The 14540-nt window shown below is 53.0% G+C and overlaps 1 protein-coding gene across 6 annotated transcripts in view; it reads right to left on the bottom strand.

Annotated features, from left to right (window-relative positions):
• Positions 1-14540, bottom strand: part of LOC130343140 (microtubule-actin cross-linking factor 1, isoforms 6/7-like) — a 262925-nt gene that overhangs the window by 190075 nt on the left and 58310 nt on the right. Inside the window, exon 1 of one of the 6 annotated variants that reach the window (XM_056554324.1) lies at positions 1931-2190. The exons of the other annotated variants lie outside the window; for them this stretch is intronic. The gene's annotated coding sequence lies outside the window, so the exon portion shown is untranslated. Of the gene's footprint in view, positions 1-1930; positions 2191-14540 lie in introns of those variants that run through there. 6 annotated transcript variants of the gene reach the window in all.

The following is a 14540-nucleotide window of genomic DNA, read 5'->3' on the forward strand; positions in this document are numbered from 1 at the left end:
GGCACCATGATATATAGGAGATGTGTCCCCGGCACCATGATATACAGGAGATGTGTCCCCGGCACCATGATATATAGGAGATGTGTCCCCGGCACCAATATGTATAGGAGATGTGTCCCCGGCACCATGATGTATAGGAGATGTGTCCCCGGCACCATGATATATAGAAGATGTGTCCCCGGCACCATGATGTATAGGAGATGTGTCCCCGGCACCATGATGTATAGGAGATGTGTCCCCGGCACCATGATATATAGGAGATGTGTCCCCGGCACCATGATATATAGGAGATGTGTCCCCGGCACCATGATATATAGGAGATGTGTCCCCGGCACCATGATATATAGGAGATGTGTCCCCGGCGCCATGATGTATAGGAGATGTGTCCCTGACACCATGATATACAGGAGATGTGTCCCTGACACCATGATATACAGGAGATGTGTCCCCGGCACCATGATGTATAGGAGATGTGTCCCCGGCACCATGATGTATAGGAGATGTGTCCCCGGCACCATGATGTATAGGAGATGTGTCCCCGGCACCATGATGTATAGGAGATGTGTCCCCGGCACCATGATATATAGGAGATGTGTCCCCGGCACCATGATATATAGGAGATGTGTCCCCGGCACCATGATGTATAGGAGATGTGTCCCCGGCACCATGATATATAGGAGATGTGTCCCTGGCACCATGATATATAGGAGATGTGTCCCCGGCACCATGATATATAGGAGATGTGTCCCCGGCACCATGATATATAGGAGATGTGTCCCCGGCACCATGATGCACATGAGATGTGTCCCCGGCACCATGATGTATAGGAGATGTGTCCCCGGCACCATGATATATAGGAGATGTGTCCCCGGCACCATGATGCACATGAGATGTGTCCCCGGCACCATGATGTATAGGAGATGTGTCCCTGGCACCATGATGTATAGGAGATGTGTCCCCGGCACCATGATATATAGGAGATGTGTCCCCGGCACCATGATATATAGAAGATGTGTCCCCGGCACCATGATGTATAGGAGATGTGTCCCCGGCACCATGATGTATAGGAGATGTGTCCCTGGCACCATGATGTATAGGAGATGTGTCCCCGGCACCATGATATATAGGAGATGTGTCCCCGGCACCATGATGTATAGGAGATGTGTCCCCGGCACCATGATGTATAGGAGATGTGTCCCCGGCACCATGATGTATAGGAGATGTGTCCCCGGCACCATGATATATAGGAGATGTGTCCCTGGCACCATGATATATAGGAGATGTGTCCCTGGCACCATTATATATAGGAGATGTGTCCCTGGCACCATGATATATAGGAGATGTGTCCCTGGCACCATGATACATAGGAGATGTGTCCCTGGCACCATGATGTATAGGAGATGTGTCCCCGGCACCATGATGTATAGGAGATGTGTCCCCGGCACCATGATGTATAGGAGATGTGTCCCTGGCACCATGACATATAGGAGATGTGTCCCTGGCACCATGATGTATAGGAGATGTGTCCCTGGCACCATGATACATAGGAGATGTGTCCCTGGCACCATGATACATAGGAGATGTGTCCCCGGCACCATGATATATAGGAGATGTGTCCCTGGCACCATGATATATAGGAAATGTGTCCCTGGCACCATGATATATAGGAGCTGTCTTCCTGGCATCAGGTGGCGCACATGGCGCGGGTCCTCGCTGGAGGTGTGTCAGGTGGGAGTGGTGTCTCGTCTGCTCAGGCATGACACATGTGATGTGACATGTATGTGCGATGTGCCCGCTGTGATACCGGTGTGTGTCCTGGCAGGGGGTGGAGATACACGTGGCACCTGACATGGCTCTTTGTTACCCTGTGTGCGGTGTTGGCATGTTACAGCACATACGTGTGATCTGGGGGGTACATGCACGCTCTTACCTGCAGGTTGTGGGGGCAGCAGATCCCCGGGATCCCTCCTGTAGCCGCCTCTAATGTCTCCGTCCTCAGCACAATGCACCTGCTCCTCTGCGGGGCTCCGGCTCCGTCATCCTACAGGCACCAGCACAATGGAGGGGGGGTCACCCCACAAGTGGCACATGGTGAGGGGGTACAGTCCGGCTCCGTATGTGGATGAGCCCTCGCAGGTTGCAGCTTCTTTTCCCTCTTCACTTCCCAGACAAAGTTTATGTGTGTGAAACACGCGGGCTCCGCATTGTTCTGCAGCCCTTTATTCTGCTCTGCTGGAGGGAGGGGGAGGAGGGGATAGGAGCGCAGCTCTGAGGACACAGCATTAAGCTCCGCAGCCAGGGGGGCACATACTTATCAATATGTCGCCAGGTCATGACCACAGGGGGGTTAATCACTCGGAGAAATGTCAATCAAGCACAGAGCAGGATCCACAATGGCGGCATCTGGAGAGCGGCGCTCCGACCCATACGACCGGCGCAGAACCATTCTCTGGTCTATTTGTGTTTGTCGTCTTCTATCGCTCAGGTCCGATCCTGAGGTAACGTAAATGGGCGATTGGGTAACCGGGTGTTACATTATATGAACCATTGTTACCGAAGAACCTCAGAAGCGCCAAAGACTGTGAAGACCAGAAAAAATGACCGCCATGATGGACCCCAACCGAGACGGGGCCCTGATCCCAGGAGCTGACAATCTAATAGACAGGAGAGGAGGACGAGGCCCTGATCCCAGGAGCTGACAATCTAATAAACAAGATAGAGGAGGACGAGGACCTGATCCCAGGAGCTGACAATCTAATAGACAAGAGAGGAGGACGAGGCCCTGATCCCAGGAGCTGACAATCTAATACACAAGATAGTGGAGGACGAGGCCCTGATCCCAGGAGCTGACAATCTAATAGACAAGAGAGGAGGACGAGGCCCTGATCCCAGGAGCTGACAATCTAATAGACAAGAGAGGACGAGGCCCTGATCCCAGGAGCTGACAATCTAATAGACAAGAGAGGACGAGGCCCTGATCCCAGGAGCTGACAATCTAATAGACAAGATAGAGGACGAGGCCCTGATCCCAGGAGCTGACAATCTAATAGACAAGATAGAGGACGAGGCCCTGATCCCAGGAGCTGACAATCTAATAGACAAGAGAGGAGGACGAGGCCCTGATCCCAGGAGCTGACAATCTAATAGACAAGATAGAGGACGAGGCCCTGATCCCAGGAGCTGACAATCTAATAGACAAGAGAGGACGAGGCCCTGATCCCAGGAGCTGACAATCTAATAGACAAGAGAGGACGAGGCCCTGATCCCAGGAGCTGACAATCTAATAGACAAGATAGAGGACGAGGCCCTGATCCCAGGAGCTGACAATCTAATAGACAAGAGAGGACGAGGCGCTGATCCCAGGAGCTGACAATCTAATAGACAAGAGAGGACGAGGCCCTGATCCCAGGAGCTGACAATCTAATAGACAAGAGAGGACGAGGCCCTGATCCCAGGAGCTGACAATCTAATAGACAAGAGAGGACGAGGCCCTGATCCCAGGAGCTGACAATCTAATAGACAAGAGAGGAGGACGAGGCCCTGATCCCAGGAGCTGACAATCTAATAGACAAGAGAGGACGAGGCCCTGATCCCAGGAGCTGACAATCTAATAGACAAGAGAGGAGGACGAGGCCCTGATCCCAGGAGCTGACAATCTAATAGACAAGATAGAGGACGAGGCCCTGATCCCAGGAGCTGACAATCTAATAGACAAGAGAGGAGGACGAGGCCCTGATCCCAGGAGCTGACAATCTAATAGACAAGAGAGGAGGACGAGGCCCTGATCCCAGGAGCTGACAATCTAATAGACAAGAGAGGAGGACGAGACCCTGATCCCAGGAGCTGACAATCTAATAGACAAGATAAAGGACGAGGCCCTGATCCCAGGAGCTGACAATCTAATAGACAAGACAGAGGACAAGGCCCTGATCCCAGGAGCTGACAATCTAATAGACAAGATAGAGGAGGACGAGGCCCTGATCCCAGGAGCTGACAATCTAATAGACAAGAGAGGAGGACGAGGCCCTGATCCCAGGAGCTGACAATCTAATAGACAAGATAGAGGACAAGGCCCTGATCCCAGGAGTTGACAATCTAATAGACAAGATAAAGGACGAGGCCCTGATCCCAGGAGCTGACAATCTAATAGACAAGAGAGAGGACGAGGCCCTGATCCCAGGAGCTGACAATCTAATAGACAAGAGAGGACGGGGCCCTGATCCCAGGAGCTGACAATCTAATAGACAAGAGAGGAGGACGAGGCCCTGATCCCAGGAGCTGACAATCTAATAGACAAGAGAGGAGGACGAGGCCCTGATCCCAGGAGCTGACAATCTAATAGACAAGAGAAAGGACGAGGCCCTGATCCCAGGAGCTGACAATCTAATAGACAAGATAAAGGATGAGGCCCTGATCCCAGGAGCTGACAATCTAATAGACAAGAGAGGACGAGGCCCTGATCCCAGGAGCTGACAATCTAATAGACAAGATAGAGGACGAGGCCCTGATCCCAGGAGCTGACAATCTAATAGACAAGAGAGGACGAGGCCCTGATCCCAGGAGCTGACAATCTAATAGACAAGAGAGGACGGGGCCCTGATCCCAGGAGCTGACAATCTAATAGACAAGACAGAGGACGAGGCCCTGATCCCAGGAGCTGACAATCTAATAGACAAGAGAGGACGAGGCCCTGATCCCAGGAGCTGACAATCTAATAGACAAGAGAGGAGGACGAGGCCCTGATCCCAGGAGCTGACAATCTAATAGACAAGAGAGGACGAGGCCCTGATCCCAGGAGCTGACAATCTAATAGACAAGATAGAGGAGGACGAGGCCCTGATCCCAGGAGCTGACAATCTAATAGACAAGAGAGGACGAGGCCCTGATCCCAGGAGCTGACAATCTAATAGACAAGAGAGGACGAGGCCCTGATCCCAGGAGCTGACAATCTAATAGACAAGAGAGGACGAGGCCCTGATCCCAGGAGCTGACAATCTAATAGACAAGAGAGGACGAGGCCCTGATCCCAGGAGCTGACAATCTAATAGACAAGAGAGGACGAGACCCTGATCCCAGGAGCTGACAATCTAATAGACAAGAGAGAGACGAGGCCCTGATCCCAGGAGCTGACAATCTAATAGACAAGAGAGAGGACGAGGCCCTGATCCCAGGAGCTGACAATCTAATAGACAAGATAGAGGACGGGGCCCTGATCCCAGGAGCTGACAATCTAATAGACAAGAGAGAGGACGAGGCCCTGATCCCAGGAGTTGACAATCTAATAGACAAGAGAGAGGACGAGGCCCTGATCCCAGGAGCTGACAATCTAATAGACAAGAGAGAGGACGAGGCCCTGATCCCAGGAGTTGACAATCTAATAGACAAGAGAGGACGAGGCCCTGATCCCAGGAGTTGACAATCTAATAGACAAGATAGAGGACGAGGCCCTGATCCCAGGAGCTGACAATCTAAGAGACAAGAGAGAGGACGAGGCCCAGATCCCAGGAGCTGACAATCTAATAGACAAGAGAGAGGACGAGGCCCTGATCCCAGGAGCTGACAATCTAATAGACAAGAGAGAGGACGAAGCCCTGATCCCAGGAGCTGACAATCTAATAGACAGAATAGAGGACGAGGCCCTGATCCCAGGAGCTGACAATCTAACAGACAAGAGAGAAGGACGAGGCCCTGATCCCAGGAGCTGACAATCTAATAGACAAAAGAGAGGAGGACGAGGCCCTGATCCCAGGAGCTGACAATCTAATAGACAAGAGAGGACGAGGCCCTGATCCCAGGAGCTGACAATCTAATAGACAAGAGAGGACGAGGCCCTGATCCCAGGAGCTGACAATCTAATAGACAAGAGAGAGGACGAGGCCCTGATCCCAGGAGCTGACAATCTAATAGACAAGAGAGAGGACGAGGCCCTGATCCCAGGAGCTGACAATCTAATAGACAAGATAAAGGACGAGGCCCTGATCCCAGGAGCTGATAATCTAATAGACAAGAGAGGACGAGGCCCTGATCCCAGGAGCTGACAATCTAATAGACAAGATAGAGGACGAGGCCCTGATCCCAGGAGCTGACAATCTAATAGACAAGAGAGGACGAGGCCCTGATCCCAGGAGCTGACAATCTAATAGACAAGATAGAGGACGAGACCCTGATCCCAGGAGCTGACAATCTAATAGACAAGAGAGGACGAGGCCCTGATCCCAGGAGCTGACAATCTAATAGACAAGAGAGGACGAGGCCCTGATCCCAGGAGCTGACAATCTAATAGACAAGAGAGGACGAGGCCCTGATCCCAGGAGCTGACAATCTAATAGACAAGAGAGGACGAGGTCCTGATCCCAGGAGCTGACAATCTAATAGACAAGAGAGGACGAGGCCCTGATCCCAGGAGCTGACAATCTAATAGACAAGAGAGGACGAGGCCCTGATCCCAGGAGCTGACAATCTAATAGACAAGAGAGAGGACAAGGCCCTGATCCCAGGAGCTGACAATCTAATAGACAAGATAAAGGACGAGGCCCTGATCCCAGGAGCTGACAATCTAATAGACAAGAGAGGACGAGGCCCTGATCCCAGGAGCTGACAATCTAATAGACAAGAGAGGACGAGGCCCTGATCCCAGGAGCTGACAATCTAATAGACAAGAGAGAGGACAAGGCCCTGATCCCAGGAGCTGACAATCTAATAGACAAGAGAGGAGGACGAGGCCCTGATCCCAGGAGCTGACAATCTAATAGACAAGATAGAGGACGAGGCCCTGATCCCAGGAGCTGACAATCTAATAGACAAGATAGAGGACGAGGCCCTGATCCCAGGAGCTGACAATCTAATAGACAAGATAAAGGACGAGGCCCTGATCCCAGGAGCTGACAATCTAATTGACAAGAGAGGACGAGGCCGTGATCCCAGGAGCTGACAATCTAATAGACAAGAGAGGGGACGAGGCCCTGATCCCAGGAGCTGACAATCTAATAGACAAGATAGAGGACGAGGCCCTGATCCCAGGAGCTGACAATCTAATAGACAAGATAAAGGACGAGGCCCTGATCCCAGGAGCTGACAATCTAATAGACAAGATAGAGGACGAGGCCCTGATCCCAGGAGCTGACAATCTAATAGACAAGAGAGGACGAGGCCCTGATCCCAGGAGCTGACAATCTAATAGACAAGAGAGGAGGACGAGGCCCTGATCCCAGGAGCTGACAATCTAATAGACAAGAGAGGACGAGGCCCTGATCCCAGGAGCTGACAATCTAATAGACAAGAGAGGACGAGGCCCTGATCCCAGGAGCTGACAATCTAATAGACAAGAGAGGAGGACGAGGCCCTGATCCCAGGAGCTGACAATCTAATAGACAAGAGAGGACGAGGCCCTGATCCCAGGAGCTGACAATCTAATAGACAAGAGAGGAGGACGAGGCCCTGATCCCAGGAGCTGACAATCTAATAGACAAGAGAGGACGAGGCCCTGATCCCAGGAGCTGATAATCTAATAGACAAGAGAGGAGGACGAGGCCCTGATCCCAGGAGCTGATAATCTAATAGACAAAAGAGAGGAGGACGAGGCCCTGATCCCAGGAGCTGACAATCTAATAGACAAGAGAGGACGAGGCCCTGATCCCAGGAGCTGACAATCTAATAGACAAGAGAGGAGGACGAGGCCCTGATCCCAGGAGCTGACAATCTAATAGACAAGAGAGGACGAGGCCCTGATCCCAGGAGCTGACAATCTAATAGACAAGAGAGGAGGAAGAGGCCCTGATCCCAGGAGCTGACAATCTAATAGACAAGAGAGAAGGACGAGGCCCTGATCCCAGGAGCTGACAATCTAATAGACAAGAGAGGAGGACGGGGCCCTGATCCCAGGAGCTGACAATCTAATAGACAAGAGAGGAGGACGAGGCCCTGATCCCAGGAGCTGACAATCTAATAGACAAGAGAGGAGGACGAGGCCCTGATCCCAGGAGCTGACAATCTAATAGACAAGAGAGGACGAGGCCCTGATCCCAGGAGCTGACAATCTAATAGACAAGAGAGGACGAGGCCCTGATCCCAGGAGCTGACAATCTAATAGACAAGAGAGAGGACGAGGCCCTGATCCCAGGAGCTGACAATCTAATAGACAAGAGAGGAGGACGAGGCCCTGATCCCAGGAGCTGACAATCTAATAGACAAGATAGAGGACGAGGCCCTGATCCCAGGAGCTGACAATCTAATAGACAAGAGAGAGGACAAGGCCCTGATCCCAGGAGCTGACAATCTAATAGACAAGATAGAGGACAAGGCCCTGATCCCAGGAGCTGACAATCTAATAGACAAGAGAGGAGGACGAGGCCCTGATCCCAGGAGCTGACAATCTAATAGACAAGAGAGGAGGACGAGGCCCTGATCCCAGGAGCTGACAATCTAATAGACAAGATAGAGGACGAGGCCCTGATCCCAGGAGCTGACAATCTAATAGACAAGAGAGGAGGACGAGGCCCTGATCCCAGGAGCTGGCAATCTAATAGACAAGAGAGAACGAGGCCCTGATCCCAGGAGCTGACAATCTAATAGACAAGAGAGAGGACGAGGCCCTGATCCCAGGAGCTGACAATCTAATAGACAAGAGAGGGGACGAGGCCCTGATCCCAGGAGCTGACAATCTAATAGACAAGAGAGGAGGACGAGGCCCTGATCCCAGGAGCTGACAATCTAATAGACAAGAGAGGACGAGGCCCTGATCCCAGGAGCTGACAATCTAATAGACAAGATAGAGGACGAGGCCCTGATCCCAGGAGCTGACAATCTAATAGACAAGAGAGGAGGACGAGGCCCTGATCCCAGGAGCTGACAATCTAATAGACAAGAGAGGACGAGGCCCTGATCCCAGGAGCTGACAATCTAATAGACAAGATAGAGGACGAGGCCCTGATCCCAGGAGCTGACAATCTAATAGACAAGAGAGAGGACGGGGCCCTGATCCCAGGAGCTGACAATCTAATAGACAAGAGAGGAGGACGAGGCCCTGATCCCAGGAGCTGACAATCTAATAGACAAGAGAGAGGACGAGGCCCTGATCCCAGGAGCTGACAATCTAATAGACAAGAGAGGACGAGGCCCTGATCCCAGGAGCTGACAATCTAATAGACAAAAGAGAGGAGGACGAGGCGCTGATCCCAGGAGCTGACAATCTAATAGACAAGAGAGGATGAGGCCCTGATCCCAGGAGCGGACAATCTAATAGACAAGATAGAGGACGAGGCCCTGATCCCAGGAGCTGACAATCTAATAGACAAGAGAGAAGGACGAGGCCCTGATCCCAGGAGCTGACAATCTAATAGACAAGAGAGGACGAGGCCCTGATCCCAGGAGCTGACAATCTAATAGACAAGAGAGAGGACGAGGCCCTGATCCCAGGAGCTGACAATCTAATAGACAAGAGAGGAGGACGAGGCCCTGATCCCAGGAGCTGACAATCTAATAGACAAGATAGAGGACGAGGCCCTGATCCCAGGAGCTGACAATCCAATAGACAAGAGAGAGAACGAGGCCCTGATCCCAGGAGCTGACAATCTAATAGACAAGAGAGGACGAGGTCCTGATCCCAGGAGCTGACAATCTAATAGACAAGATAAAGGACGAGGCCCTGATCCCAGGAGCTGACAATCTAATAGACAAGAGAGAGAACGAGGCCCTGATCCCAGGAGCTGACAATCTAATAGACAAGAGAGGAGGACGAGGCCCTGATCCCAGGAGCTGACAATCTAATAGACAAGAGAGGAGGACGAGGCCCTGATCCCAGGAGCTGACAATCTAATAGACAAGATAGAGGACGAGGCCCTGATCCCAGGAGCTGACAATCTAATAGACAAGAGAGAGGACGAGGCCCTGATCCCAGGAGCTGACAATCTAATAGACAAGAGAGGAGGACGAGGCCCTGATCCCAGGAGCTGACAATCTAATAGACAAGAGAGGAGGACGAGGCCCTGATCCCAGGAGCTGACAATCTAATAGACAAGAGAGGACGAGGCCCTGATCCCAGGAGCTGACAATCTAATAGACAAGAGAGGAGGACGAGGCCCTGATCCCAGGAGCTGATAATCTAATAGACAAGAGAGGACGAGGCCCTGATCCCAGGAGCTGACAATCTAATAGACAAGAGAGGACGAGGCCCTGATCCCAGGAGCTGACAATCTAATAGACAAGAGAGGACGGGGCCCTGATCCCAGGAGCTGACAATCTAATAGACAAGAGAGAGGACGAGGCCCTGATCCCAGGAGCTGACAATCTAATAGACAAGAGAGAGGACGAGGCCCTGATCCCAGGAGCTGACAATCTAATAGACAAGAGAGGAGGACGAGGCCCTGATCCCAGGAGCTGACAATCTAATAGACAAGATAGAGGACGAGGCCCTGATCCCAGGAGCTGACAATCTAATAGACAAGAGAGGAGGACGAGGCCCTGATCCCAGGAGCTGACAATCTAATAGACAAGAGAGGACGAGGCCCTGATCCCAGGAGCTGACAATCTAATAGACAAGAGAGAGGACGAGGCCCTGATCCCAGGAGCTGACAATTTAATTGACAAGAGAGGAGGACGAGGCCCTGATCCCAGGAGCTGACAATCTAATAGACAAGAGAGGACGAGGCCCTGATCCCAGGAGCTGACAATCTAATAGACAAGAGAGGACGAGGCCCTGATCCCAGGAGCTGACAATCTAATAGACAAGAGAGAGGACGAGACCCTGATCCCAGGAGCTGACAATCTAATAGACAAGAGAGAGGACGAGGCCCTGATCCCAGGAGCTGACAATCTAATAGACAAGAGAGAGGACGGGGCCCTGATCCCAGGAGCTGACAATCTAATAGACAAGAGAGGACGAGGCCCTGATCCCAGGAGCTGACAATCTAATAGACAAGAGAGAGGACGAGGCCCTGATCCCAGGAGCTGACAATCTAATAGACAAGAGAGGAGGACGAGGCCCTGATCCCAGGAGCTGACAATCTAATAGACAAGAGAGGAGGACGAGGCCCTGATCCCAGGAGCTGACAATCTAATAGACAAGAGAGGAGGACGAGGCCCTGATCCCAGGAGCTGACAATCTAATAGACAAGAGAGAGGACGGGGCCCTGATCCCAGGAGCTGACAATCTAATAGACAAGAGAGGACGAGGCCCTGATCCCAGGAGCTGACAATCTAATAGACAAGAGAGAGGACGAGGCCCTGATCCCAGGAGCTGACAATCTAATAGACAAGAGAGAGGACGGGGCCCTGATCCCAGGAGCTGACAATCTAATAGACAAGATAGAGGACGAGACCCTGATCCCAGGAGCTGACAATCTAATAGACAAGATAGAGGACGAGGCCCTGATCCCAGGAGCTGACAATCTAATAGACAAGAGAGAAGGACGAGGCCCTGATCCCAGGAGCTGACAATCTAATAGACAAGAGAGGAAGAGGCCCTGATCCCAGGAGCTGACAATCTAATAGACAAGAGAGAGGACGAGGCCCTGATCCCAGGAGCTGACAATCTAATAGACAAGAGAGAACGAGGCCCTGATCCCAGGAGCTGACAATCTAATAGACAAGAGAGGACGAGACCCTGATCCCAGGAGCTGACAATCTAATAGACAAGAGAGAGGAGGACGAGGCCCTGATCCCAGGAGCTGACAATCTAATAGACAAGAGAGAGGACGAGGCCCTGATCCCAGGAGCTGACAATCTAATAGACAAGAGAGGAGGACGAGGCCCTGATCCCAGGAGCTGACAATCTAATAGACAAGAGAGGAGGACGAGGCCCTGATCCCAGGAGCTGACAATCTAATAGACAAGAGAGAGGACGAGGAACTGATCCCAGGAGCTGACAATCTAATAGACAAGAGAGGAGGACGAGGCCCTGATCCCAGGAGCTGACAATCTAATAGACAAGAGAGAGGACGAGGCCCTGATCCCAGGAGCTGACAATCTAATAGACAAGAGAGAGAACGAGGCCCTGATCCCAGGAGCTGACAATCTAATAGACAAGAGAGAGGACGAGGCCCTGATCCCAGGAGCTGACAATCTAATAGACAAGAGAGAGGACGAGGCCCTGATCCCAGGAGCTGACAATCTAATAGACAAGAGAGAGGACGAGGCCCTGATCCCAGGAGCTGACAATCTAATAGACAGGAGAGGACGAGGCCCTGATCCCAGGAGCTGACAATCTAATAGACAAGAGAGGACGAGGCCCTGATCCCAGGAGCTGACAATCTAATAGACAAGAGAGGACGAGACCCTGATCCCAGGAGCTGACAATCTAATAGACAAGAGAGAGGAGGACGAGGCCCTGATCCCAGGAGCTGACAATCTAATAGACAAGAGAGGAGGACGAGGCCCTGATCCCAGGAGCTGACAATCTAATAGACAAGAGAGGAGGACGAGGCCCTGATCCCAGGAGCTGACAATCTAATAGACAAGAGAGAGGACGAGGAACTGATCCCAGGAGCTGACAATCTAATAGACAAGAGAGGAGGACGAGGCCCTGATCCCAGGAGCTGACAATCTAATAGACAAGAGAGAGGACGAGGCCCTGATCCCAGGAGCTGACAATCTAATAGACAAGAGAGGACGAGGCCCTGATCCCAGGAGCTGACAATCTAATAGACAAGAGAGGACGAGGCCCTGATCCCAGGAGCTGACAATCTAATAGACAAGAGAGAGAACGAGGCCCTGATCCCAGGAGCTGACAATCTAATAGACAAGAGAGAGGACGAGGCCCTGATCCCAGGAGCTGACAATCTAATAGACAAGAGAGAGGACGAGGCCCTGATCCCAGGAGCTGACAATCTAATAGACAAGATAGAGGACGAGGCCCTGATCCCAGGAGCTGACAATCTAATAGACAAGAGAGGAGGACGAGGCCCTGATCCCAGGAGCTGACAATCTAATAGACAAGAGAGAGGACGAGGCCCTGATCCCAGGAGCTGACAATCTAATAGACAGGAGAGGACGAGGCCCTGATCCCAGGAGCTGACAATCTAATAGACAAGAGAGGACGAGGCCCTGATCCCAGGAGCTGACAATCTAATAGACAAGAGAGAAGGACAAGGCCCTGATCCCAGGAGCTGACAATCTAATAGACAAGAGAGAAGGACGAGGCCCTGATCCCAGGAGCTGACAATCTAATAGACAAGATAGAGGACGAGGCCCTGATCCCAGGAGCTGACAATCTAATATACAAGAGAGAGGACGAGACCCTGATCCCAGGAGCTGACAATCTAATAGACAGAATAGAGGACGAGGCCCTGATCCCAGGAGCTGACAATCTAATAGACAAGAGAGCGGCAGTGTTTTCTAACCAGTTTGCCTCCAGCTTTTGCAAGACTACAACTCTCACCATGCCCGGACAGCCAAAGTCTTGCAACAGCTGGAGGCACCCTGGTTGGATAACCCTGCTGTAGAGGGTGAGTGCACTGTGTGGTGTGGACGGGTGAATATACGATTCGGGTTTATAATTCCACATGTGGACGGTCAGAAATACAAAATGGCGTTGAATTCACTGCGGACACAATAGACCCGTCGCTCGCGGCGCTGACATCTAATTTAGGTGACACACGTGGACAGTATGGGGGGGTGGGACACGTGGTGGCGATGATTTGGGGTCCCCGGCACCCCCTCACCTCTGGACGCTGCGTTCGTCCCACGATGGGAGCGCGGGTGCGGGTGATGGGAGCGCGGGGTACAGCGGGTGATGGGAGCGCGGGGTACAGCGGGTGCGGGTGATGGGAGCGCGGGGTACAGCGGGTGATGGGAGCGCGGGGTACAGCGGGTGCGGGTGATGGGGCACGGGGTACAGAAGGCGTGGGGTGATGGGGGTGCTGGGTACAGGGGGTGCGGGGTGATGGGGGTGCTGGGTACAGGGGGTGCGGGGTGATGGGAGCGCAGGATACAGCGGGTGCGGGTGATGGGAGCGCGGGGTACAGCGGGTGCGGGTGATGGGGCACGGGGTACAGAAGGCGTGGGGTGATGGGGGTGCTGGGTACAGGGGGTGCGGGGTGATGGGGGTGCTGGGTACAGGGGGTGCGGGGTGATGGGAGCGCAGGATACAGCGGGTGCGGGTGATGGGAGCGCGGGGTACAGCGGGTGCGGGTGATGGGGAACGGGGTACAGAAGGCGTGGGGTGATGGGGGTGCTGGGTACAGGGGGTGCGGGGTGATGGGGGTGCTGGGTACAGGGGGTGCGGGGTGATGGGAGCGCAGGATACAGCGGGTGCGGGTGATGGGAGCGCGGGGTACAGCGGGTGCGGGTGATGGGGCACGGGGTACAGAAGGCGTGGGGTGATGGGGGTGCTGGGTACAGGGGGTGCGGGGTGATGGGGGTGCTGGGTACAGGGGGTGCGGGGTGATGGGAGCGCAGGATACAGCGGGTGCGGGTGATGGGAGCGCGGGGTACAGCGGGTGCAGTTGATGAGAGCACGGGGTACAGCGGGTGCGGGTGATGGGGCACGGGGTACAGAAGGCGTGGGGTGATGGGGGTGCTGGGTACAGGGGGTGCGGGGTGATGGG

The sequence above is a fragment of the Hyla sarda genome, unplaced genomic scaffold, assembly GCF_029499605.1.
Source record: "Hyla sarda isolate aHylSar1 unplaced genomic scaffold, aHylSar1.hap1 scaffold_67, whole genome shotgun sequence".
Taxonomy (NCBI): domain Eukaryota; kingdom Metazoa; phylum Chordata; class Amphibia; order Anura; family Hylidae; genus Hyla; species Hyla sarda.